Here is a 27,949-nt window from a genome sequence, read left to right on the forward strand (position 1 = left end):
CCAGGCTATGGTCCCTTCCAGGCCGCACGCCTCCTCCGACTAGGCCGGCGCATGCTCCCGCTGCTAGGCCGTGCGCGGGCTTGTTCTACCTTATAGGGCCAGAGTCCTGATTGGCGCTGGCTAATCCGGCTCGCCCTTATAATCTGGCACTTCCCTTCACTCTCCATTGGATCTTCAAGTCATTATCCCTGAAGTGAAAGCCCTCTTGTGTTTCCAAGTGTTCCTCTATGTACCAGCGTTTCCAGGATTCCTCTGTGTGTCTGTACTCCAGTGTTCCTCCATGTTCCTGTGTTCCCTGTGTCCCTGTGGCGGTCCTGTATCCTCGTGGCCTTCCTGTATCCCTGTGGCGGTCCTGTATCCCTGTGGTGGTCCTGTATCTCTATTGCGGTCCTGCATCCCTGTGTCGGTCCTGCATTCCTGTGGCGTTCCTGTATCCCCTGAGGTCCTGCCATCCTGAGTTCCTGCCATCTTGACGTCCTGCTGTCCTGCTGAGGTCCTGCCATCCTGCCGAGGTTCTGAGGGTCCTGCTATCCTGAGGTCTGTTCCTGTGTCCACCTCCGATGGTCCGTCCATGTGGTTCCTGTGCCATTCTGTGGTTCCTACTCTGGTGATCCATCCCTGTGGTTCTTGTGCCATCCTATGGTTCCTGCTTCCCAACCTTGGCTGCCACCGCGGGCTTAATCGCACCCGTGGAACGACCTGGTGGCACCCCGACACAGCAAGACCATCCCGCTTTGTGGCGGGCTCTGGTGAAGACCAAGACTCCTTAGACTCTGGTCCTGGTTTGCGGCTAGTACCATCATCCCCCACGGTGGTCCAGAGGGTCCACAGACTCTTCCCATAGAGACTTTTCTCTACACTTGTTCCCATAAGTGTGACAGTAAGATCCGGCCATGGACTCCGCCAAGGTCATAAGTCCAGCCAAAGTCATGGACAGTGCCAAGGATCCATACCAGCTACTGGCAAACCTTCCCAGCAGTATCACCCAGCAGTCTCAAGATATTGCTGTCCGAAAAGAGCTTCTAGACAAACTCTCTGCCACTCTTCGACGGATGATAGCCTCCCAGCAGCCAGCTAATATGACACCTCCTCCTGTTGCTCCATTCACCCCGCCATGTTTTCCGGCAGTAGAGTCTGGACCCGAATTTGGAGCTTCCCAAGAGTTGCTCCAGCCTGCGGCTTCCCAAGAGTCGCTCCAGCCTGTGATTTGCCAAGAGTCGCTCCAGCCTGCGGCTTCCCAAGGGGCGCTCCAGCTTCTGACTTCCCAAGGGCCACTCCAGCTTCTGGCTTCCCAAGGGTCACCCCAGCTTCTGGCTTCTCAATTCCAGACGTCCTCAAGATGTCTTCGGCTTGTTCCATGTCAGGTCCAAGGACCTTGTCATGGTTTGTCCTATTTCTGTTTTCCTCCTCAGGTGTCCCATCACCAAGATGAATTAGAGGAGACGGAAGAAAAGGAAGAAGAAGCTGAAGAAGGAGAGGGGCCCTAAAGGGGGGGGGGCGCTGTCACGGCTGTACCCGCAATCCTCGGTACGGATCGTGGGTACACCCATGCCCTCCTGTGTGGCGTGGTGTCCCTTTTCCCCTGGCCCAATCTTACCTCCCCAGGCTCCAGGCTGTGGTCCCGTCCAGGCCGCACACCTCCTCTGACTAGGCCGTGCCGGCTCATCCTGCCTTAAAGGGCCAGTGTCCTTCTGATTGGTGCTGGATAATAATAATATAATCTGGCACCTCCCTTCACTCTCCTCCGTGTTCCTTCGTGTTCCAGCGTTTCCAGGATTCCTCTGTGTGTCTTTACTCCAGTGTTCCTCCGTGTTCCTGTGGCGTTCCTGTATCCGTGTGGCGTTCCTATACCACTGTGGCTGCCCTGTATCCCTATGGCGGTCCTGTATCCCTGTGGCGGTCCTGTATCCCTGTGGCGGTCCTGCATTCCTGTGGTGGTCCTGCATTCCTGTGGTGGTCCTGCATTCCTATGGTGGTACTGCATTCCTGTGGCGGTCCTGTATCCCAGTGGTTTCCTGAGGTCCTGCCATCCTGAGCTCCTGCCGTGCCGCCGAGGTCCTGCCACCCTGCCGAGCTTTAAGTGGCATCCCTGATCCTTGACAAACCTGGAGATTCAAATTACCTCTTCCTACAGGTCCCTATACTTCCAGAAATGCCTTACTTTATTTGACTCAAAAACAATTGATGACTCACGGGTACAAATCGCCTCTTTCCTTTTCTGGTAGAATAAATGGTCAAAATGACTTTTCTCCTAAAATTAATGTAATATTTTGAGACAGTCCCGGTCCCTATGGGTGCTTTGAGGGCCCTCTAGGCTTCCAGATTTCAGTTTATCTGGGCAAACAAACAGGATAGACTAGCCCAAAAGCTCTTAATGCAACCCAGAGATAGGGAAGGACTGGGGGTACCAGTTTTACTCCCAGCGTGGTCGACACGCGCAACCTTCACCCACTCTCCACCCCCCACATGATTATATGATAAAATGGAAAACCTTTATGAGCAGGCAGCTACCACCCTCAGAATGGAAAGCAATGTGGACAAGAGCAGTCAAGACATCACAATGTGTGCAGTATAACCAATGTAAGCTACTGATATTGTGGTACCATACTCCAGCCTTATTACATAGAAGGGATGCATGTTGGCACTGTGATTCACAGGGAGCTAATATACCAAACATTTTTTGGACCTGCCCCCATATAAATGGAGATGAGTGTTAACATACTAGTGTTCTATCTTTTCTTACCACAACACTTATGCATTAAATACTAAGGCCACCTGTCCATTACCTCCATTCCCCCACTTGTGTTTTATCCTTGTCTTTTGTCAATATATTGTTTAGTTAGAATATTGTGTTGTCTGTTCAATAGATCTGGTTAGCAATGTCTCTGGATGCAGGACCATCAATAAATCAGTGAAAAGAGCTTTCTGAGGGAGAAAGAGCTTGACTCCCTGAGTTTATACAACCAATTTGCATCTCGCTACAAAGTTGATTGTCTGGATGATTCCACCATATTGGGTCATGAAAGGAACACGATGTTGAATGTGTTCAGCTGCTTGACAACATACTGGTAGTGGTTTATTACATTAATTTCTGATGACAGGTTCCCTTTAAGGCTCCTTGCGCATGAACGTATGCTCCCCTGGGCCGTAACTGAAGTGAGCATACAGCCACATGCAGGAGAGAGGAGTGCAGCACACAGTTTGTATGGGAATAAGCTATATCTTTCTCCTGTCAACGGTATGGTATGGTTGGCAATATGTCCATTCATATGGATGGATGTATCGTCCATTGAAATGAATGTGGCCATATGCTACCCATACCAAAACTTTTTACAAAAAAAAACCAGGAATCATTGCCATTTCTTTTACTTGTATCTTTTCATGTGGCAGTTTAAGACCACTCAACTGCTACTTGCACATCCTCTATGGCTATGGGTCAGTGTATTATGATTATGCATTGGAGACTTTCCAAGACACCAACCATTGACATGAGTATACTTCATAAAGACTGGTTTCTTTCTAACAATATCTTCCAGAGCTTACGTGCTTATCCTTGTCTGAGTTACAGCTGCCACTTGGGTTAGGCATTATTATCTCCCTACTTATGAGAAATACTGGATTAAAAAGATTAGGAAAAGTAGTCAAGGTTTCTGAACCTTTATAGATGATGTAAACAATACAAAGAGCAAGTCTACCAAATCCCCGGCTTACTACTGCCCTTGAATCTTCATGTAAGTGTTAAGACTTTGATGTCTAGGTAAACACTGACCATATTTAAAGTTTGGAGTATTTCACCTTAGGTGTCTTCTTTCTGCACGTTTACACTGATCTATTTTTGCCTTTTTCGGTTTGTTTCACACTTACTCACAGTATCCTAGTCACTTCTGTATTCATTCCTCGGTTACGATTGTATCTTATCTTGCGCTCTGCCTAATGACTACGTTTTACTATAATTCCAAAAATGTGTAAATTTAGACGGCGGTACAGTAACTGAGATGGTACAGACTTATACATGAATACACAAACAGAGCAAGCATTGCATGATGAGTTCATTTCTCATATAAAGGGGGAGTTCTCACACACTTGTAAAGGCATTCATGACATACCAGACCTCTGTATGGTAACTTTCCCGTCTCAAGCACTGTTTGCAGTGTCGAACTGAGGTTTCACTAAAGTTTTCTATGTTTGATCATGCGTACAAACAGTACACATTGATATTTACTTTCTTTATATTACAATAGCAAATCTTAGTTACTTAGTAGCCAGCACGTTAAAGTTCTTAGATACTTTTAACACTTTTATGTACAAGATGTAACAGACCTAATTTAGCTAGACTATCAAGATGATTTTATTAAAGTAGGCTCTTTGTTTATTCAGTGATTTTTTTCATGTTATTAGAGATAAAGTGTAAAAATAACATGAAAAAAAAATGTATAAGATTCTGGAAACCTACTCAAATCATACGTCCCTTGCCATAGTTGACCTGATAAAAACCATTACAAGACAGAGCTGGGAAACTGAAAGGTAGATCGTACCACCGGCAGTTAAGAGGATTAAAGGTGAAAAACTTCAATTAAACACAGAAGGCTTTGTCATCCTATGTTCTGAGGATTCCCTGTCATTCTTGTCATCCAAAAGGGGCTGCTGCAGCCCTAGCGACGATATTGTATAGTGTGGAATTTAATTATGTATTAATGTGTGACATTAAGAAAATTTTTGTGTGCCTCTATGTTTGAGCCACACAGTATATTGCAAGCTTATAACGTTCTGTGAACAATGTAGGGCTTTAATATGGTCATGTGTATGAGACCTTAAAAGGAGAACTAAACAGGCTAATAACTTCTATGGCTTAACATGAGACCCGGTTATGACTTGCTTCACAAGCAGGTACAGTCAACATATTTTTTTTATTGATCTCAAGCTCCATAAATCTTTTCTTTGATTGAAACTGAACAGAAACCTGTATTGCTGTAGAGACCTGTGGCTCCAGAGAGATTATTTTATCATGTAATTCTGTCACTCACATAGTGGCAATGTTATTACAGTGAGATTAGGAGATGCTCTTAATCTTTCCTGCCTCCAGGTTAATATTGCCTCATAAAAAGTTAATTTTTACATGAATGCTAAGCAGAGAAGTGCCACAAACAATCACTTCCTTTGTTGTGAAAACCACCAGTAGATATGCCTGAAGCGTTGCTTGTATTTTCTAACTATACTTTATATGGTAAGGTGTATGAAAGTTTTCATATGTCACTTTTGGCTGCAGTCGAGAAGAAGGGACATATTTGTGGCTTTTTATTTGCTTATTCAGTGTGAGATTTCTCATTCCCAGAAAATGAAACCCCAATGAAACAGATAATGGAATGTAAATTATACCACTTTCTTGGGTGGGGCCGAGTTAAATAACATCAATTGGCTTTTCTCAATAAGTATTAATGTGGGATTTCACTTTTTAGGATATGGGATAATCCGCAGAGCTCCTGAAATGTTCTAAAGGTTACATGGTGTAAGTTTTAGTCCCTGATAGAAGATTTATAGGATAGCACTTTTTGCAATTGGATTATCTTTCCAATGCATATCTGTATTGCTTGTAATACGTGTATCATAAGCACCTCTCTACGCCCCTTCACAGCCACATGGCATGCAAGTGGCTTAGTCACATTATAATCACAAATTCTTGCATTTCACTGCTCTCACAGAAGAAAACTGGCGTAGAAGCAGTGTATCACCCCATAATGTGGATATTTCAAAAGTTTTTTAAAAATGTTCTTTTAATTTTTAATTGCCCTTGAGATCCACTTTGAGAATGTATATGGCTGTCTACATATATTTCAGATTTATGTGTTTCCATATCTTCAGTGGAGGGAACAAGGAGTCAGAAGACTCCTTAAGGAGACTTTGTTATTAAAGGCCACCTCTGCAGGTAAATGACTAGCTTGCGTCTTTTAAGAAATTAAAGCTCCTACCACACAAAACTATAGGGGTTGTTGCTAGGGCCACACAATTTACGGCAGAATCATGGCCCCCATAGACGTCTATGGGACTCGGTCACAGTGCGGTGAGCATATGTTGTGCCACAGCGACGGGACTGAGCTGGGTGGCTTTCAATGGAGAGGGAACACTTACCCATCCTACACAACTGTATGCTCTCCCCAGTTAGATCACAAGATCTGCAGACAGAATATCTTCCACCTTCTCAATAAAGTTACAGTAATGTGACCACTAGGAACACTAAGGGGCACGACCTGGATCGCAGGCGCACCCATGCTCCTCTCCATGGCTCGGACCCCTGTCATGGCTCTCACTCTTCATTGCTCCAGCGATGGCCACGGCAGACCGGTGTGTGCTTCCGCACCTCCTAGGGCGTGCTTGCATGGACTTCCTAGGGCCAGCGCGCTAATAATTGCCACTGGCCAGCTGCCAATTCTGTTAAATTTCCAGCCCCTTCCTGTGTTCCCTGCCGTATCTTCATGCCTTGTGCCCTGCCTGTCCTGACCTCCTGCCTTTCCCTGACTATGATTCTGCTCAACGTCTTTGTACCTCGCCTTGGCTTTCACCGTGGACAAAATAGCACCTGTAAAACGACCTGGTGGTACCACGCCGCAACAAAACCAACCTGCTTTGCAGCGGGCTCTGGTGAAAACTGGGAATAACTGAGATTCCGGTTCCAGGTGTCAGCTTACGTCATTGTCTGCGGTGGTCCAGTGGGTTTACTACCCCTGAAGCCTGACAGGCATAAGTCAAATTCAGATCTTGGGATTTAAAGGTCTAGTGCACCCAAATCAATTCTGTCCCCCTACCATTCACCGGAGGTCGCTTACTTTCTTTTGGCCCTGCTTCTCCACAAGCAGCTCTTCATAACGATAAAACTATGTGCCCTGTTATCAGGACATCCCAAAGGTGAGCACCCTAAGTTCTAATCTTTCCAAGTGAAACCCAAGCACTACACTTGAGTCTTTGCGCCCTGTGTTTTCTTTATATCTTTGATTCAGCGAATCAGCCCATATCAGATCTTCCACCTCTAGTAATAAAATGCTTAAGCCAGTGAAAGTTGCTGAAAGTTAAAGTTTTTTGTGTGTTTATCTGCGTTATTGGAAATCTCCAGGTTGTTACCCAGGCTGTGTTATAGACTATGATTCAGTTGACAACCCCAGAATGAACTGACTTTGATCGCATCTGCATGCCCATCATACCATGGCTCCCTGCCCTGAACTAAGGCTTGCCTTGTGGATTCTGCTGGATTGCTGCCTACCTAGAATATGACTGTCTGACTCTGCCTAAGAGCTGTTACCCACATTGGGAATACTCAGAGAGGTGGTTGCCTTGTGAGGTCCAGATCCCTGTACAAAGATAAAGGGTTAATGATAGGGTGACTTGGTTAACCCCCACCACAACACTACACTGGCCACACTGGATGCACTGCAACCAACCAACTACAGCCAAACCTACATCTTATGAAATCTAGGACTGATTAAAGGGCCAGTAGCATTTTAATTCTATGTCAAAGCATTTTTCTGCTAAGAGGAGCTAAATTTTAAATAACAACAAATTACATACTGACTCATATTTTAAGGACCCATTTGTATATGAATTATGCCTATTCCTGGAATACCCCTTTAACTGTTAAAAGCCATCAGACCTTCATACCGATTCACAGAGAGAGTACAATTATAATGCATCTGATGCTGTTAACCATAAGCAGTTGCTTCAGATGATCAGCTTGCTAAAGGATGCATTTGCTTCCTTATTCAGAAAAATTATATAACCGTCCCACCAGCAATAACCAACCAGCATTCTTGAAACTTCATAATTATTTTATAATCAAGTAAAAATTTAAGTAAAATGAGAGAAAAGACTGCCATCAATCCCATAATAAGTAACAAATGACATTTGGAGCCAGGCTGCTCACAATTAGGATCAAATTCATATGTGCTTATTCATCTAACAAAGGAAGATAGGAAAGCTTATACACCCCAAAGTAAACTGATCCTGATAATGTATGTATACAGCGCATTACTAAATATGACATTAGCCCTGGTATATTGTAACTGATATGTATGAATGATATGTGGTGCTCAGAACCTTTAAACAAAACATTTTCATGAACTTGTATGTTTCATTTGTAAACTCTGTTGATGTTGTTTAAAGCCTAAGCTCCTCCTAATCTTGGCTCGTGCTATGCTTGCTCACAGTTATTATGAAGTTAGTATCTCATTGTTGTTTTTGGAATTCTAGTGATTCTACAAATGGATAATTGATGGAACAGAAACACGTTCCGTCACCAGTATCGGGGATCTGTGCATAGTGGCAGAAAAGGATTACTGAGGTTCATGTACAGTATAAAGTTTATTGTTTTTCTCTACAGAGGAAATCCAGGCACTAGAAACAGTGAAACATATGGGAGAATTTAATTCTCCTGCCTGATCATCCCATTACTAGAATTTGGAATGATTTAGATAACAGCAGTATTATGTATTTTCCTAATTAAATTATTGGGTATCTCTGCCCGTTCTGTGCTAGGACTAAACACTTTTATATGGAAGTGGTGTTCTTTTCCACTCTAGGACAGGCAGCAGACTGTAAGGAGTTAATGAAGATATTAAGTGTTGATTGCTGCAGTGAGATTATCCACCACCAAGTTGTTCATTCCACAATTCCTACAGTACCAAAGAAAATGTAATTTCACTTTATTAATATCTTCCATTGAGGCTCCCAATAATTGCCATTGCATGATATTCTCTGATGAAGTATTCTTGCCGAAACGTGTGTTAGGGTGACAGCACAAGCACACAAGGCATGGGTAGTTGTTCACACGAACATGATGAGGAGTGATATCAGGCTGCACCATTTGTGGCCGGATATTGGTCCCCATTGATGCCTATGACGTCTTCTCTGCACCGTGACTGTGCACTTTAAAATAAAGGACATGTCCTATATTTCACTGGGTTATGGCGCTGTCCCTGTGCTCCTCTATGGATAGGGGAGGGGTGAGCAGCGTTCATCCCTCCTCCTCTCCAGCGCTCTGAAGTTCGTGTGAATGTACCCTCAGGGTTGACGTTTATTGTCTTATGTTATAAATTTGTTTTTAAATGGTGTCATTTATATTTATACTTCTGTGATTATTTCTTTTTATAAGCATAAAAGCTTTGAGGTTATTTTGGTATTTAAATATACTCTACAGTATTAGAAGCCTAATGTTGTTTGTGAAGCTGTTTACCCATATTAAGTATTAGCATTCAATAACGTAATGGATAATGTCATAAGTTTCCATACTCAGAACTTGAATGGTAGCTGAGTGGTGGTTACCAGGTTTGTCCATTACATAGAGAACAGAGGTGTCCTATATAACTTCCACTAATTCATATTAGTGACCAGTGGCGTAACTAGGAGAGGCTGGCCCCATAACAGACTTCTGAATGGATCGCCCATACCCTTTTAAAAAAAAGACATATTTATAAGCTCACAAATGTGAGTTACAGTTGCACGGTATACACAGTACATATATAGAGCATAATGCAGTATACATACACATCATACATTATGTAGATATACAGTATATACACATCACAGATACAGCATATATACATAACAGATACATCACATATATGTTACATACATATTGGGGGTCATTTACTAAGGGCCCGATTCACGTTTTCCCGACGTGTTACCTGAATATTTCCGCTTTGCGCCGATTTTCCCTGTATTGCCCCGGGATTTTGGCCCACGCGATCGGATTGTGGCAGATCGGCGCTGGCATGCACGCGACGGAAATCGGGGGCGTGGCCAAACGAAAACCCGACGGATTCGGGAAAACCGCCGCATTTAAAAAAAAAATGTGTCGCGAAAATTGCACTTACCTTCACTCAGCCCGGCTCGGTGTATTCCAGTGCGTTCCAGGGAACTTCAGAGCAGCAGCGCCACCTGGTGGACGTCGGAGGAACTGCCTTAATAAATCCCGTCCGGACCCGAATCCAGCGCAGAGAACGCGTCGCTGGATCGCGAATGGACCAGGTAAGTAAATCTGCCCCATTATGTTGTACAATGTATATGTATATAATGGTGTACATAATGGTGTCCATTCTTTTGTCAGGTTGGATGATGGGACCCCCTGACACTGTGGGCCCCATAGCAGCTGCTATGACTGCTACTGTTAGTGACATAACTTACGGTCAAGTTTTAGAAGAGTGTGCTACATTTTATATATGATGGCCCAAATTCAAATTCACAAAATTCTTGCTTGGCTATCAATTTGTGGGAATCATTTTGTCCTCTTCTTAGAAATTTGGCAGAAATAGAAACAATAATTAATGAAATACTAAAAATCATAATTAATATGCAAACTGAGAAAATTCCAGGAAAACCAAGGATCTTCTAGTCATTGATATACTAAGCAAAGTGTCAGTCACGAACCATGTCAAATGTGCTTGAAGGTCAGATGAGTTTGAAAATAGGTTTTGGATTTTTGTCATAAATTGATATTTCTCTACAGTCCAACTTTCCATGCTGCCACATTGGGCAACAATCCAGTGACAAGTGTAAAGACAACTGGCACATATTACTTAACATCTGAAGGTGGGAGCAGAAATGTGTCTCTTTAGTAGTAAATGCATGTTAGGAAGTATGAGGTAAGAAAGCCAACCAACTGTCAGGATTGCAGGACATACAGAACTGCATTATGTAATCTAATGTTCATGTGGGTACGGAGTGTAATAGAATTTTATAGCATAACATGGGGACAGAAAGTAATTTTTAAAATAACTGAAATAGTCTAAAGAAAATTTAATAAATATTAGTAAACATAAACTGTCTTTTCCCCTGTTTTCATTTTTAGAACTTTAAAAATCCTGACACATATAAAATCACCTTAAACTAATACCAGGATGAAAGATTGTAAACTAAGCACACTGACATACTCGTATGTGCCCCCTCTAGTAGAATCTGCTCTTCTTTTAGCTTCTTACGCCTTTTTTTTTTACAAAAAAGGCTTAAAAATGATTATGCAATTTAATTTTTAAAGCCTTTTATTCTAAAAACAAGGGCATAGAAATCTAAAAGAAGAGCAGATCCTGCCAGAGGAGGCACATACCAGCATGTCAGTGTGCTGGGTTTACAATTCTATATGCTGGTCAAATAAGTCCTTAAAAGGGTCATTAATAGAGATGAGCGAGCACTAAAATGCTCGGGTACTCGTTATTCGAGACGAACTTTTCCCGATGCTCGAGTGCTCGTCTCGAATAACGAGCCCCATTGAAGTCAATGGGAGACTCGAGCATTTTCAAGGGGACCAAGGCTCTGCACAGGGAAGCTTGGCCAAACACCTGGGAACCTCAGAAAATGATGGAAACACCACGGAAATGGACAGGAAACAGCAGGGGCAGCATGCATGGATGCCTCTGAGGCTGCTTAATCGTACCATTATGCCAAAATTATGGGCAACAGCATGGCCATGACAGAGTGACAGAATGAAACTAGATAGCATCTAAAACATCCAATAATTGACCCTGACACTATAGGGGACGGCATGCAGAGGCAGCGGCAGCAGCGGCAGGCTAGAGAGTGGCATGGCGACATACTTCTAAGAACCTTTTGTATAAGATCAAGTGTAGTAGCGTTCTTATAAGTTTAGGATATGGCGGGTGAGGGGAATGTAAACAGATGCGCAAGAAGCGCTGAAATAATATTGGTAAATGATAAAAGTTTGCCAGTATATTTTGTGGATTACACAGCAGGGTGGCGACAAAGTTAACAAGTTTGTTGTGGAAGCCATGAAAACAACCCAAAATTTTGCCTGACACAGCTCGTTTGATAAGGGGACCATGTATGCCTACAGTTCATGCCAGTCGCTGCACTGGCTGCCAGTCTCCTTTCGAATACAGTTTAAAATAATAACCCTCATCCATAAAGCTCTGTATAATGCTGCACCACCCTACCTCTCCTCTCTTATCTCAGTCTATCGCCCAACCCGTGCTCTTAGATCCGCCAGTGATCTTAGATTAACCTCTACCCTAGTGCGGACCTCCCACTCGCGTCTCCAAGACTTCTCTAGAGCTGCACCAATTCTATGGAATGCTCTGCCCCGGACTATCAGACTAATACCTAACCTCCAAAGTTTCAAACGTGCTCTTAAAACCCATTTCTTTAGGCAAGCCTGTAACACTCATTAACTGCATGAAGTTTTAACTCTTCTACTAACCCGTCCTGTGTCGTCCTCCCATCTGTTATCCAGCAACCAGCAGGCACCAAACTTCTCTGCAGTCCCATTCACCCTGGACCTGGTATATAAGATGACGGCTGAGTGGTTCAAGCGACAGCAATTCCATTTATTATATTTTGTTCTATTCCCTAAGAAGAATGGCTTGACCATTAAATATTCTTTTACCTCGTGTTACCCCATCAACTTCATAAACCGTAAGCTCTGGCGAGCAGGGACCTCACTCCTGTTGTTCCATACAAATGTTGTGCTCTGTTACATTACATTTGTATTTGTTTCCTATGACTTGTAAAGCGCTACGGAATATGATGGCGCTGTATAAATAAAGATTATTATTATTATTATTATGGAGGCAGTGAACTAGTAGTAGATTAAAGGTGCTGCAGTTAAAACTATGTTAGTTGGATCTTGGGATGGAGCTGGCGCTCCGCTTCCAGGCGAGCTTTCTCCAATCCAAGCCCCTGTCTCTAGGCTACTCCCCAAACAGCACTTCTAAGAACCTTTTGTATAAGATCAAGTGTAGTAGCATTCTTATAAGTTTGGGATATGGCGGGTGAGGGGAATGTAAACAGATGCGCAAGAAGCGCTGAAATAATATCGGTAAATGATAAAAGTTTGGCAGTATATTTTGTGGATTACACAGCAGGGTGGCGACAAAGTTAACAAGTTTGATGTGGAATGCCCTGTAATAGCTCTTGGGCGGTGTGCCTTTTATCGCCTAGGCTCAGCAGTTTGAGCACCGCCTGCTGTCGCTTAGCGACGGCACTGCTGTTGTGCCTAGAGCTACCGACTGATGGCGCCATCGCCACGGATGGTAATTCGGAGGAGGTGGAGGAGGGGTGGGAGGAGAAGGAGGTATAGTAGGCCTTTGAGACCTAGACCGAGGTAGGCCCGCAATCCTCTGCGTCGGCAGTATATGACCAGCCCCAGGGTCAGACTCGGTCCCAGCCTGCACCAAGTTAAGTGTAGTAGCGTTCTTATAAGTTTGGGATATGGCGGGTGAGGGGAATGTAAACAGATGCGCAAGAAGCGCTGAAATAATATCCCTAAATGGTAAAAGTTTGCCAGTATATTTTGTGGATAACACAGCAGGGTGGCGACAAAGTTAACAACTTTGATGTGGAATCCATGAAAACAACCCAAATTTCTGCCTGACACACCTCGTTTGATAAGGGGACGATGTATGGAGGCAGCTATATGGACGACTTTTGGAGGTAGAAATGGAGACAACGTGTGGAGGCTGCTATGGAGACAATTTAATTTGGATAGTGCCTGTATATGGCAGTCCAAAAAAGTTTTCAAACCAGAGGAGCAGGTAGGTGGCCCTCCAGAAAAATGAAATAGATTGAGTGCTTGTATGTGGCAGTCCAAAAAAGTTTTCAAACCAGAGGAGCAGGTAGGTGGCCCTCCAGAAAAATGAAATAGATTGAGTGCCTATATGTGGCAGTCCAAAAAAGTTTTCAAACCAGAGGAGCAGGTAGGTGGCCCTCCAGAAAAATGAAATAGATTGAGTGCCTGTATGTGGCAGTCCAAAAAAGTTTTCAAACCAGAGGAGCAGGTAGGTGGCCCTCCAGAAAAATGAAATAGATTGAGTGCCTGTATGTGGCAGTCCAAAAAAGTTTTCAAACCAGAGGAGCAGGTAGGTGGCCCTCCAGAAAAATGAAATAGATTGAGTGCCTGTATGTGGCAGTCCAAAAAAGTTTTCAAACGAGAGGAGCAGGTAGGTGGCCCTCCAGAAAAATTGAATAGATTGAGTGCCTGTATGTGGCACTCCCAAAAATTGTTTAAAACAGAGGACCGGGTAGGTGGCCCTCCAGAAAAATTAAATGCATAAAGTACTATAGCTAGAGCCAGTGGGCCCTGTCAAAAAATAGCCAGTTTCCTCTGCTTTAGTGTACAAAGAGGAGGAGAAGGAGGAAAATGAGGAGGAGGAGGAGTGCATAAATTATTCAGGTTGAGCTTCCTTCACCTGGTGGAGATTGGAAATTATGAGAAATCCAGGCTTTATTCATCTTAATAAGCGTCAGCCTGTCAGCGCTGTCAGTCGACAGGCGTGTACGCTTATCGGTGATGATGCCACCAGCTGCACTGAAAACCCGCTCGGACAACACGCTAGCGGCAGGGCAGGCAAGAACCTCCAAGGCGTACAGTGCCAGTTCGTGCCACATGTCCAGCTTTGAAACCCAGTAGTTGTAGGGAGCTGTGTGATCATTTAGGACGATGGTATGGTCAGCTACGTACTCCCTCACCATCTTTCTGTAAAGATCAGCCCTACTCTGCCGAGACTGGGGACAGGTGACAGTGTCTTGCTGGGGTGACATAAAGCTGGCAAAAGCCTTGTAAAGCGTACCCTTGCCAGTGCTGGACAAGCTGCCTGCTCGCCTACTCTCCCTCGCTACTTGTCCCGCAGAACTACGCACTCTGCCGCTAGCGCTGTCAGAAGGGAAATAGTGTTTCAGCTTGTGCACCAGGGCCTGCTGGTATTCATGCATTCTCACACTCCTTTCCTCTCCAGGGATGAGAGTGGAAAGATTTTGCTTGTACCGTGGGTCCAGGAGAGTGAATACCCAGTAATCGGTGCTGGAATAAATTTTTTGAACGCGAGGGTCACGGGATAGGCAGCCTAGCATGAAATCTGCCATATGCGCCAGAGTACCAACGCGTAAGAATTCACTCCCCTCACTGGCCTGACTGTCCATTTCCTCCTCCTCCAACTCCTCTTCTTCTGCCCATACACGCTGAACAGTGAAGGACTGAACAATGGTCCCCTCTTGTGTCTCGCCAACATTCTCCTCCTCTTCCTCCTCATCCTCCTCCACCTCCACCTCCTCCGATATGCGCTGAGAAACAGACCTAAGGGTGCTTTGGCTATCAACAAGGGAATCTTCTTCCCCCGTCTCTTGTTACGAGCGCAAAGCTTCCAACTTCATGCTGATCAGAGAGTTTTTCAACAGGCCAAGCAGCGGGATGGTGAGGCTGATGATGGCGGCATCGCCACTGACCATCTGTGTTGACTCCTCGAAGTTACTCAGCACCTGACAGATATCAGACATCCACGTCCACTCCTCATTGTAGACTTGAGGAAGCTGACTGACCTGACTACCAGTTCTGGTGGAAGTTGACATCTGGCAGTCTACAATCGCTCTGCGCTGCTGGTAAACTCTGGATAACATGGTTAATGTTGAATTCCACCTCGTGGGCACGTCGCACAACAGTCGGTGAGCGGGCAGTTGGAGGCGGCGCTGCGCTGCCCTGAGAGTGGCAGCATCTGTGCTGGACTTCCTGAAATGCGCACAGATGCGGTGCACCTTCGTGAGCAAATCAGACAGATTGGGGTATGTCTTGAGGAAACGCTGAACTATCAGATTTAACACATGGGCCAGGTATGGCACATGTGTCAGTCTGCCGAGTTGCAGAGCCGCCACCAGGTTACGGCCGTTGTCACACACAACCATGCCTGGCTTCAGGTTCAGCGGTGCCAGCCACAGATCAGTCTGCGCCGTGATGCCCTGTAATAGTTCTTGGGCGGTGTGCCTTTTATCGCCTAGGCTCAGCAGTTTGAGCACCGCCTGCTGTCGCTTAGCGACGGCACTGCTGCTGTGCCTAGAGCTAGAGACTGATGGCGCCATGCCCACGGATGGTAGTTCGGAGGAGGAGGTGGAGGAGGGGTGGGAGGAGGAGGAGGCATAGTATGCCTGAAAGACCTGGACCGAGGTAGGCCCCGCAATCCTCGGCGTCGGCAGTATATGACCAGCCGCAGGGTCAGACTCGGTCCCAGCCTCCACCAAGTTAACCCAATGTGCCGTCAGCGATATATAGTGGCCCTGCCCGGCAGCACTCGTCCACGTGTCCGTGGTCAGGTGGACCTTGTCAGAAACGGCGTTGGTCAGGGCACGGATGATGTTGTCTGACACGTGCTGGTGCAGGGCTGGGACGGCACATCGGGAAAAGTAGTGGCGGCTGGGGACCGAATACCGAGGGGCGGCCGCCGCCATGAGGTTGCGAAAGGCCTCGGTCTCTACTAGCCTATAGGGCAGCATCTCCAGGCTAAGCAATCTGGAGATGTGGACATTAAGGGCTTGGGCGTGCGGGTGGGTTGCACTATATTTCCGTTTCCGCTCCAGCGTCTGGGCTATGGAGAGCTGAACGCTGGTGGATGCTGTGGAGGATCGTGGAGGCGACGATGGGGTTTTTGTGCCAGGGTCCTGGGCAGGGGGCTGACTATCAGCTGACACAGGGGAAGGAGCAGTGGTGTGCACGGCCGGAGGTGAACGGGCTTGGTGCCACTGAGTGGGGTGTTTAGCATTCATATGCCTGCGCATACTGGTGGTAGTTAAGCTAGTAGTGGTGGAACCCCTGCTGATCCTGGTTTGGCAAAGGTTGCACACCACAGTCCGTCGGTCATCCGGTGTTTCCTTAAAGAACCTCCAGACTTCTGAAAATCTAGCCCTCGCCGCGGGAGCCCTCGCCACGGGAGCTTCACTACGTGACACATTTGGCGCTGATGCACCTGCTCTGGCCCTGCCTCTCCGTCTGGCCCCACCACTGCCTCTTCCAACCTGTTCTGGTCGAGGACTCTCCTCCGTCTCAGAAGCACTGTGTTCACCCGGCCTCTCAACCCAGCTTGGGTCTGTCACCTCATCATCCTCCGATCCCTCAGTCTGCTCCCCCCTCGGACTTCCTGCCCTGACAACAACTTCACCACTGTCTGACAACCGTGTCTCCTCATCGTCGGACACCTCTTTACACACTTCTTCCACTACGTCAAGAAGGTCATCATCACCCACAGACTGCGACTGGTGGAAAACCTGGGCATCGGAAAATTGCTCAGCAGCAACCGGACAAGTGGTTTGTGACTGTGGGAAGGGTCCAGAAAACAGTTCCTCAGAGTATGCCCGTTCAAATGCCAAATTTTCCTGGGAGGGGGCAGACTGGGGGGGAGGAGGCTGAGGTGCAGGAGCTGTAGGAGTGCCGATTTCGGTGACATGGGTGGACTGCGTGGAAGACTGACTGGTGGACAAATTACTCGAAGCATTGTCGGCAATCCACGACATCACCTGTTCGCACTGTTCTGGCTTCAACAGTGCTCTACCACAAGTCCCAGTAACTTCAGACATGAACCTAGGGAGTGTAGCTCTGCGGCGTTCCCCTGCTCCCTCCTCAGCAGGTGGTGTCTCACCCCGCCCAGGACCACGGCCTCTGACCCCTGCAGTAGTTGGACGCCCACGTCCCCGCCCTCGTCCTCTACCCCTAGCCCTCGAGTTAAACATTTTGAAAATGAAAGTTATAACTTTAATTTTTTTTTAAACGTTTTTTTGTGTTTTTTTTTTTTTTTTGTGTTTTTTAGTTTTTAAAACCAAACGATGCTATCCTATTGCTATGGCTATTTTCTAGCCAAGTATGAAAGCACACTGCTATGCCAGATGAGATGACGCTGAGTTATGAAAAAATAAACGTAAAATAAAAAGGAAATGGCAGACTGTGCCTAATTGAAATCCAACCCCTAATAAATTTTCCCACTTCGGTCTTTGCGATGGATATGTGCGTCACTAAGCGCTAAACACAACGGTCGCAAGTCTCACTACAAATTCCTCACAATTTGGTAGTAGATGCACTGCAGCAAGGACAGCCACCAGCAGATCAACCAGAAATAAAATATATATAACGCTATTGTAGGCGTAAGTAAGCCGTTTGGATTCTCCTTTGGCTATTTTCTAGCCAAGTATGAAAGCACACTGATGAGATGACGCTGAGTTATGAAAAAATAAACGTAAAATAAAAAGAAACTGGCAGACTGTGCCTAATTGAAATCCAACCCCTAATAAATTTTCCCACTTCGGTCTTTGCGATGGATATGTGCGTCACTAAGCGCTAAACACAACGGTCGCAAGTCTCACTACAAATTCCTCACAATTTGGTAGTAGATGCACTGCAGCAAGGACAGCCACCAGCAGATCAACCAGAAATAAAATATATATAACGCTATTGTAGGCGTAAGTAAGCCGTTTGGATTCTCCTTTGGCTATTTTCTAGCCAAGTATGAAAGCACACTGATGAGATGACGCTGAGTTATGAAAAAATAAACGTAAAATAAAAAGAAACTGGCAGACTGTGCCTAATTGAAGTCCAAGCCCTAATAAATTTTCCCACTTCGGTCTTTACGATGGATATGTGCGTCACTAAGCGCTAAACACAAAGGTCGCAAGTCTCACTACAAATTCCTCACAATTTGGTAGTAGATGCACTGCAGCAAGGACAGCCACCAGCAGATCAACCAGAAATAAAATATATATAACGCTATTGTAGGCGTAAGTAAGCCGTTTGGATTCTCCTTTGGCTATTTTCTAGCCAAGTATGAAAGCACACTGATGAGATGACGCTGAGTTATGAAAAAATAAACGTAAAATAAAAAGTAAATGGCAGACTGTGCCTAATTGAAATCCAACCCCTAATAAATTTTCCCACTTCGGTCTTTGCGATGGATATGTGCGTCACTAAGCGCTAAACACAGCGGTCGCAAGTCTCACTACAAATTCCTCACAATTTGGTAGTAGATGCACTGCAGCAAGGACAGCCACCAGCAGATCAACCAGAAATAAAATATATATAACGCTATTGTAGGCGTAAGTAAGCCGTTTGGATTCTCCTTTGGCTATTTTCTAGCCAAGTATGAAAGCACACTGATGAGATGACGCTGAGTTATGAAAAAATAAACGTAAAATAAAAAGAAACTGCCAGACTGTGCCTAATTGAAATCCAACCCCTAATAAATTTTCCCACTTCGGTCTTTACGATGGATATGTGCGTCACTAAGCGCTAAACACAAAGGTCGCAAGTCTCACTACAAATTCCTCACAATTTGGTAGTAGATGCACTGCAGCAAGGACAGCCACCAGCAGATCAACCAGAAATAAAATATATATAACGCTATTGTAGGCGTAAGTAAGCCGTTTGGATTCTCCTTTGGCTATTTTCTAGCCAAGTATGAAAGCACACTGATGAGATGACGCTGAGTTATGAAAAAATAAACGTAAAATAAAAAGTAAATGGCAGACTGTGCCTAATTGAAATCCAACCCCTAATAAATTTTCCCACTTCGGTCTTTGCGATGGATATGTGCGTCACTAAGCGCTAAACACAGCGGTCGCAAGTCTCACTACAAATTCCTCACAATTTGGTAGTAGATGCACTGCAGCAAGCACAGCCACCAGCAGATCAACCAGAAATAAAATATATATAACGCTATTGTAGGCGTAAGTAAGCCGTTTGGATTCTCCTTTGGCTATTTTCTAGCCAAGTATGAAAGCACACTGCTATGCCAGATGAGATGACGCTGAGTTATGAAAAAATAAACGTAAAATAAAAAGTAAATGGCAGACTGTGCCTAATTGAAATCAAACCCCTAATAAATTTTCCCACTTTGGTGTTTGAGGTGGATATGTGTGTCACTAAGAGCTAAACACAACGGTAGCAAGTCCCCCTGCAAATTCCTCACAATATGGTACTAGCTGCAAATAAAAAAAAAAAAAGTATGACGTTATTGTAGCCCTAAGAAGGGATGTTGGGTTCTTGTAGAATCACTCCTGCCTAACAGTAAGCTAATATAACACCCTAACGCTATCCATGCAGCAGCAGCAGCTCTCTCCCTAGCGGCATCCAGACACAGAATGATCCGAGCAGCGCAGGCAGGGGCTAGTCTATTCCAGGGTCACCTGATCTGGCCAGCCAACCACTGCTATCGACGTGTAAGGGTACCACGTCATGCTGGGTGGAGTGCAGAGTCTCCTGGCTTGTGATTGGCTCTGTTTCTGGCCGCCAAAAAGCAAAACGGCGGGAGATGCCATTTTCTCGAGCGGGCGAAGTATTCGTCCGAGCAACGAGCAGTTTCGAGTACGCTAATGCTCGAACGAGCATCATGCTCGGACGAGTATGTTCGCTCATCTCTAGTCATTAACCTTTTAACAAATAAATGAACATTGTAATATAACTAATAAGAGGGAAGTGCTTCTTCTCCACTTATTGCGTTATTATCCGTTCTTCTCTGCTAATTTATTTTCGTTCTAAAATGTATAATAAATTCCGTCATGCTAGCAAGACAAACATTAAAGGGGTTGGCCCATGAAAGAAAATTTTCAAATTAGAACCCCCTAGTCATGTTTTCACAATACAGGCAGTCCCCAGGTTACGTACAAGATAGGGTCCGGAGGTTTGTTCTTAAAGAGAACCCTTCATGCAAAATAACCCCCCTAAACTAAATATATTTTCATAAACTGCCATTAGAGAGCATTGTCTCTATCCCTGCATTGTCCCTCTACATGCCTGTAAACCTAAGCAATGAGGTCCTAAAGCTGTATGCAAATGACCTGTGAAATGTCCAATGAAGCATTAGCATATTCAAGCTGTCCACCTTATTCATGAGTGGGAGGCACAGCCACACCCCCAGTGCATGACTGACAGCCTGTATAATGATGTGAGGCTGTATACTGATGTGCTTCCTGGTGCTGGTGGCCCCGCCCCCTGCAGCCTGTGTGTGCATGTGTGTGTGTATAGGAGAGATACAGCAGCTCCATGCAGCCACGTTACAGCAGAACATGTCAGATTCATGTGTATCTGATGTCTGTGTCTCTCACCTGTATATTAGGAGGATGCAGCATGTCAGCAGATGCAGCACACACACACTAGCAATGCTTTACTATACATTACACACAGACATGAGCAGGGGGAGGAGAGGGGAGGGGTAACAGGGGTGACATCACTGCCTCTGACCATGTGACCAGCCTCATTTACATGATAAAAAATAGATGATTTTACAATGAATAATGTATGAAATGACTAGATAAAGGCTGGGATGTGATCCTTGTGAGCTGCTCCAACAGGTAGTAGTGACAGGACAAGTGACACAGACCTGATGACAGGTGTCCTTTAAGCTGAATTTGTATGTAAGTCGAAAATGTATATTTTATAATTGTAGATCCAGATAAAAAAAAAATTAGGTCCCAGTGACAATTGGAGTTTAAACATTTTTTTCTGTAATGGGACCAAGGATTATCAATAAAGCTTCATTACAGACACCTTACAGCAGATCATTGCAGTCTGGGACTATAGTATAGCATCCAGAGAGCATCACCAGAGGTCACAGTGGGCAGGGTTGTCTGTCTGTAACTATGAGTTGTCTGTAAGTCTGGTGCCCTGGTGTAAGTAGGGGACCGCCTGTAAAGATCATTTTAACCCCCTTACTTTACAGTTTTATTCAGTTTTATTTATGTTTATTGATGCAACCACATTAACCCCTTAGGGAACGCCCATACAGATTTCTCCGACGGTCACTAAGGTTAGGCTGAAGGGTTTCTCCGTCGGCCTAACCGAAGGTCTGCACAGGTCCCCCGTGCAGGGAAGAGCAGTGACACGGCTGTCTTATGACATCCTGAACCCTGCTCTAAAAGGGACCGGAACTACCTGTTTAACCCTTTAGACGTCGCAATCCCTCCCTCTCCTCCTAGCACCTCGCGATGCGATCGCAGGGTGCCGTCTTCACCGCTGTTAAGCCAGGGACGTAATGAAGGTCCACGGGTCTGTCATCGGCATGTGAGTGCCTGGTCCAGCCCCTGGCAAGTGAAAGTGCAAGTGCATAGGGTGATACTACTAATGCATTGCAATACATGGTTATTGCACCTTATTAGAATAAACTAGTGATCACATGATCACTAGTTCGCATGCTAGTATTGTAAAAATAAAAAAGGGGAAAAAAAACACAAAAAATAAAAAATAGATAAAAGTTAAAAATAAAATTCATTAAAATGTCCCAAAAGAACACGTCCCAAAAGCACATATAAAACAATAAATCATTTTTAAAAAGTTCAAAATAGAAAAAAAAAACACAACATATTAGGTATCACCACAACCAAAAATTTCCAATCTATAAAAATAGAAAAAAAGGATATTCCCGGCGGTGAACCTCCTAACAGAAAAATGTGCACATATGACTTAATCGACACTTTTTTGCCGTTTTGCAACACACAAAAAAACTTAATAAAAAGTGATCTAAAGGTGCACAGTCCTCAAAATGGTAGCAATGAGAACATCAGCTCGTTGCAGAAAAAATTACACCTTAAAGGAAACCTACCATTTGATTTCATGCATTATGAAGCAAACATACCTTGAGAATGCTGTAGCTACACTGATGGAGGATCATATCTTGGTTAATCCCTGAGCTGAGTGGTTTTGTGGAAAAAACAATTATAATATTCAGGAGCTTGGGAAAGCTGGGACAGCATGGCTGCCAAGATGAACATATTACACACGGGAGCTTGGAATTACAAATGGCTGGTAAGTAAAGCATGACTAAGCATGAATTGTCAAGCACTAATCAACCTGAGCTGGATCACTCATATACAGCAGCTGGGGGATGGTGCAGCAATTGATTATTCTGTCTGGCAGGGAGAAAACTAATTGCATCATCATCTGCTGCATGGAAAAACTCTCCTGCTATGAGATGCGGTGGAGCAGCCATTGAAGCGACAGAGCTTCATTATCATAATGTTATATCTGCTTTATCAGCAAAACCACTCTGCACAGATATGTTTGCTTCATAATGCATGAAATCAAATGGTAGGCATGGTGACCGATGCATAACAATTTATTATATAGTACCCACTACATATAAACATTACCGACTAAGACATATAGCACCTCCAGAATATAATATTTGGTACACTCTAGATTAATTACATACAGTGCCCCTACAAATTACTCATGATATATTCACTGTCCCGCTGAAAAATATCAAATGAAGCACCCATTTGTTTATTTTTTTACACCACCCTATTTATTTCATAAATTTATATACATAAATCCTTATTTATATGCAGCAATGCTTATTGTATTAATATAGAGCCCCACAACTATTTATATTCACTACTTTTTTTATTTTTTTAAATGCAGCGACTCCTGTCCCAAACCAAAAATAATAGAAGTATTCACCTTTTGGCCTTAACACAGCTGAGTCTAGTGCAAAGGGGATGCAGGGAGCCCAATGAAGTCATCAATACATGTGTCATTGTATCAGCATCTAATTATTTTATTGTCACTATGTATTGGCCAATGATAAGTGGTTTTGGCGGCCATGTACCCAACAAGTTGCTTAGGTCTTCGAAAACTTCTCAAAATTATTCATTTACTAAGGGCTCCGCGGCCGCAGTTCTTGTCTGGTTTCCCGAATTTTTCCGTTTTGCTGCGAATTCGCCGGGATTTTGGCGCACGCGATAGGATTTTGGCGCAATTGCGGCGGCTTTCAAGCAACAGAAATCAGGAATCCCAACGGATTCGGAAAAAACGTGGAATTTAGAAAATGAAAAGTGTCGCAAGATCAAGCACTTACATGCACCGGGAAAAAGCAAGTGAACTCTGGCGGACCTCAGCGCAGCAGTGACACCTACTGGAGATCGGGCGCACGACCTTAGTGAATCCCGGAAGAACAGGAATCCACGTCAGACAATGCGCCGCGGGATCGCTATAGGACCGGGTAAGTAAATGAGCCCCAGTATGTAGTCAGAGTCTGCTGTTCAGCATTTAGATGGAACTGAGAAGATACCCACTTATGCAAGAGTTTTCTTAAAGGACGTCTATCACCAGATCACTGGGGATGGGGGGGGGGGGCTGATTTTAAAAGGTTTTCTTGCTTCTTTAATATTGAGGCACTCATGCAAGCGGTGCCTGAGTGCCTCAGCTTTTAATTTATGCACCCCCCCCCCCCCCCCCCCGTTGCAAGCCTCCACCTGCTGCCGGCCAGAGAGTTACATTCCGGGGAATGAAGAGAACGGGTTCCCCGTCCAGTAGGAGGAGGAGACTTGCAGTTTAAAATCTGGGGAAGCCAAAGTTAATATTTCCGTATTAAAGATGCAAGAAAACCTGTTAAAAACAATCTCTCCATCCAGCAACCTAATTAAGACACTCTACCCCCAGTAACCTGGTGATAGATGTCCTTTAAATAGTTTAAAATATGTGAAAGATAAATCTACCAAAAAACACAATACAAATCTTCACTTCATACTAAACCTTTCCTATGTACCATATATACTCGAGTATAAGCCTGGTTTTTCAGCACAAAAAAAAATGTGCTGAAAACCCAAACTCGGTTTATACTCGAGTAAAAAAAATATAGGTTTTACCAGGTTTTTGTGGTAAAATTAGGGGCCTCGACTTATACTTGGGTCGGCTTATATTCGAGTATATACGGTATATGTTTTCGGCATTTTTATACAAAACCAGGATTTGATTTTGACATATACTCTTTCACAGAAGTGATCTACTTGTACTATTTGTTCTGCCTTATTTATTCATAACAGCCAACATATTGCAGCCTGTTTGTATCTGTGCAGAGCCGGCCTGGATTTCTGAAGTAACAGAAGTTTCAGGCAGATGACTGGGTATAATGGCCGTTTGGTACATCAAGGATGCTGTCACATAGATGTGGATTCTGGGACTTGACAAGTGTGTGGGAATCCAGACTGTCTGATCTCTGTAATAAAAAATGTGATTTTTGTAACAAGCAGTAAAGCTACAAAAATCCCATAATCTGCACCATAAATGCACTACAAAACAGAAAACATATGTTCCATAGGGAGATATGAGAACATTACACTTTACTTTTTTACCTCCTTTTTTGCTATGGCTTTCACAGTTATTTTTCCTTGTAAGGATTTGTAATATCTCATTGTGAAAAAGAACATATTGGGGCACATTTACTTACCCGGTCCATTCGCGTACCAGCGGCGGCTTCTCTGACGAGCGTTCGGGTCTTCCGGCAATTCACGAGGGTCCTGCGCCCGATGTCCACCAGGTGGCGCTGCTGCGCCGAAGTCCACCGAGGTGCCCCGGAGTTCATCGTCTTCATCGTGGTGCATGTGAGTATGGCCCGTGCGACCAATTTTTTTTTTTTAAATGCGGCGTTTTTTCTGAATCCGTCGGGTTATCGTTCGGTAACGCCCCCTGATTTCCGTTGTGTGCATGCCAGCGCCGATGCGCCACAATCCAATCCCGTGCGCCAAAATCCAGGGACAATTCAGGGGAAATAGGCGCAAATCAGAAATATTCGGGTAAAACGTCGGGAAAACGCGAATCGGGCCCTTAGTAAATGACCCCCATTCACTCTTGAAGCTCCACAATTATATTAAAATAAATGACACTAGGAAGGTGCACACAGGTGAATGAGGCTTAACCTACCTAAAGACCTACCTTTATTACTAAGATTATTATAGTTTATTAGTGTGGAGATGGTTATGGCTGAACACAATTGGGCAGCTTTACCGAGAGTAGTGCAAACTGCACTAAATGCAATTTGTCTATTTATAGTGCAGGACGCAGTAGATTCAGGATTTCTGGTGCACAGTATTCATGAATATGGAGCTCCCTGCACTGCCAACTTTCTGTCAAAGTTCACCAAATTTTTTTGCTGTACCTTTAACATAGGGCTTGGAACACAGCTCTGTCGGACTTCGCCTGATTAATCTAGTGCATGGTCCGATAAAGCACCAGAACGCACCCTATTTCAACTGCAGAAAAAGTGAAAATATGTTGACAGAACTGCATTAGCTTTGGAGGTCATCCTGCTGGACTCACCATTCTTCCTGTACAGAGAGACCCTGAATAAAAGCTACAATGATAGTCTGAATTTGCCCCCCTTCTTTCAACTGTATTGGTAGCCTCAGGGGGCCAATACGATTGAAAGATCAGAAGAAAGGTTGAAAGAACAGGGAGCTATAAGTTACTGCTTAAAATGCCATGTTGGCACTTCACAGTAAATAAGTGGATTTTGCTTGTAGTTTGGGCACTTGGTCTATAAAAGGTTCTTATGTCTTATGTCCTTATATGCATAGCACCTAGAGATGAGCGAACACTAAAATGCTCGGGTACTCGTTATTCGAGACGAACTTTTCCCGATGCTCGAGTGCTCGTCTCGAATAACGAACCCCATTGAAGTCAATGGGAGACTCGAGCATTTTTCAAGGGGACCAAGGCTCTGCACAGGGAAGCTTGGCCAAACACCTGGGAACCTCAGAAAAGGATGGAAACACCACGGAAATGGACAGGAAACAGCAGGGGCAGCATGCATGGATGCCTCTGAGGCTGCATAATCGCACCATTATGCCAAAATTATGGGCAACAGCATGGCCATGACAGAGTGACAGAATGAAGCTAGATAGCATCTAAAACATCCAATAATTGACCCTGACACTATAGGGGACGGCATGCAGAGGCAGCGGCAGCAGCGGCAGGCATGGCAACATACCCTAAATGGACTCAGGCTTCAAACCAATGGGTAGCAGAGAGGAACCAAAGGAGGTGAGCAAGAAGCGCTCAAATAATATCGGTACATGATAAAAGTTTGCCAGTATATTTTGTGGATTACACAGCAGGGTGGCGACAAAGTTAACATGGAAGCCATGAAAACAACCCAAAATTCTGCCTGACACAGCTCGTTTGATAAGGGGACCATGTATGGAGGCAGTGAACTAGTAGTAGATTAAAGGTGCTGCAGTTAAAACTATGTTAGTTGGATCTTGGCATGGAGCTGGCGCTCCGCTGCCAGGCGAGCTTTCGCCAATCCAAGCCCCTGTCTCTAGGCTACTCCCCAAACAGCACTTCTAAGAACCTTTTGTATAAGATCAAGTGTAGTAGCGTTCTTATAAGTTTAGGATATGCCGGGTGAGGGGAATGTAAACAGATGCGCAAGAAGCGCTGAAATAATATCCCTAAATGGTAAAAGTTTGCAAGTATATTTTGGGGATTACACAGCAGGGTGGCGACAAAGTTAACAACTTTGATGTGGAATGCCCTGTAATAGCTCTTGGGCGGTGTGCCTTTTATCGCCTAGGCTCAGCAGTTTCAGCACCGCCTGCTGTCGCTTAGCGATGGCACTGCTGCTGTGCCTAGAGCTACCGACTGATGGCGCCATGCCCACGGATGGTAATTCGGAGGAGGAGGAGGGGTGGGAGGAGGTATAGTAGGCCTTTGAGACCTGGACCGAGGTAGGCCCCGCAATTCTCTGCGTCGGCAGTATATGACCAGCCCCAGGGTCAGACTCGGTCCCAGCCTGCACCAAGTTAAGTGTAGTAGCGTTCTTATAAGTTTGGGATATGGCGGGTGAGGGGAATGTAAACAGATGCGCAAGAAGCGCATGATGCGCATGGAGCTGGCGTTCCGCTGCCAGGCGAGCTTTCGCCAATCCAAGCCCCTGTCTCTAGGCTACTCCCCAAACAGCACTTCTAAGAACCTTTTGTATAAGATCAAGTGTAGTAGCGTTCTTATAAGTTTAGGATATGCCGGGTGAGGGGAATGTAAACAGATGCGCAAGAAGCGCTGAAATAATATCCCTAAATGGTAAAAGTTTGCCAGTATATTTTGGGGATTACACAGCAGGGTGGCGACAAAGTTAACAACTTTGATGTGGAATCCATGAAAACAACCCAAATTTCTGCCTGACACACCTCGTTTGATAAAGGGACGATGTATGGAGGCAGCTATATGGACGACTTTTGGAGGTAGCAATGGAGACAACGTGTGGAGGCTGCTATGGAGACAATTTAATTTGGATAGTGCCTGTATGTGGCAGTCCCAAACATTTTTCAAACCAGAGGAGCAGGTAGGTGGCCCTCCAGTAAAATGGGATAGATTGAGTGCCTGTATGTGGCAGTCCCAAAAATGTTTCAAACCAGAGGAGCAGGTAGGTGGCCCTCCAGT

Source organism: Engystomops pustulosus, chromosome 5 (genome assembly GCF_040894005.1).
Source record: "Engystomops pustulosus chromosome 5, aEngPut4.maternal, whole genome shotgun sequence".
NCBI lineage: Eukaryota > Metazoa > Chordata > Amphibia > Anura > Leptodactylidae > Engystomops > Engystomops pustulosus.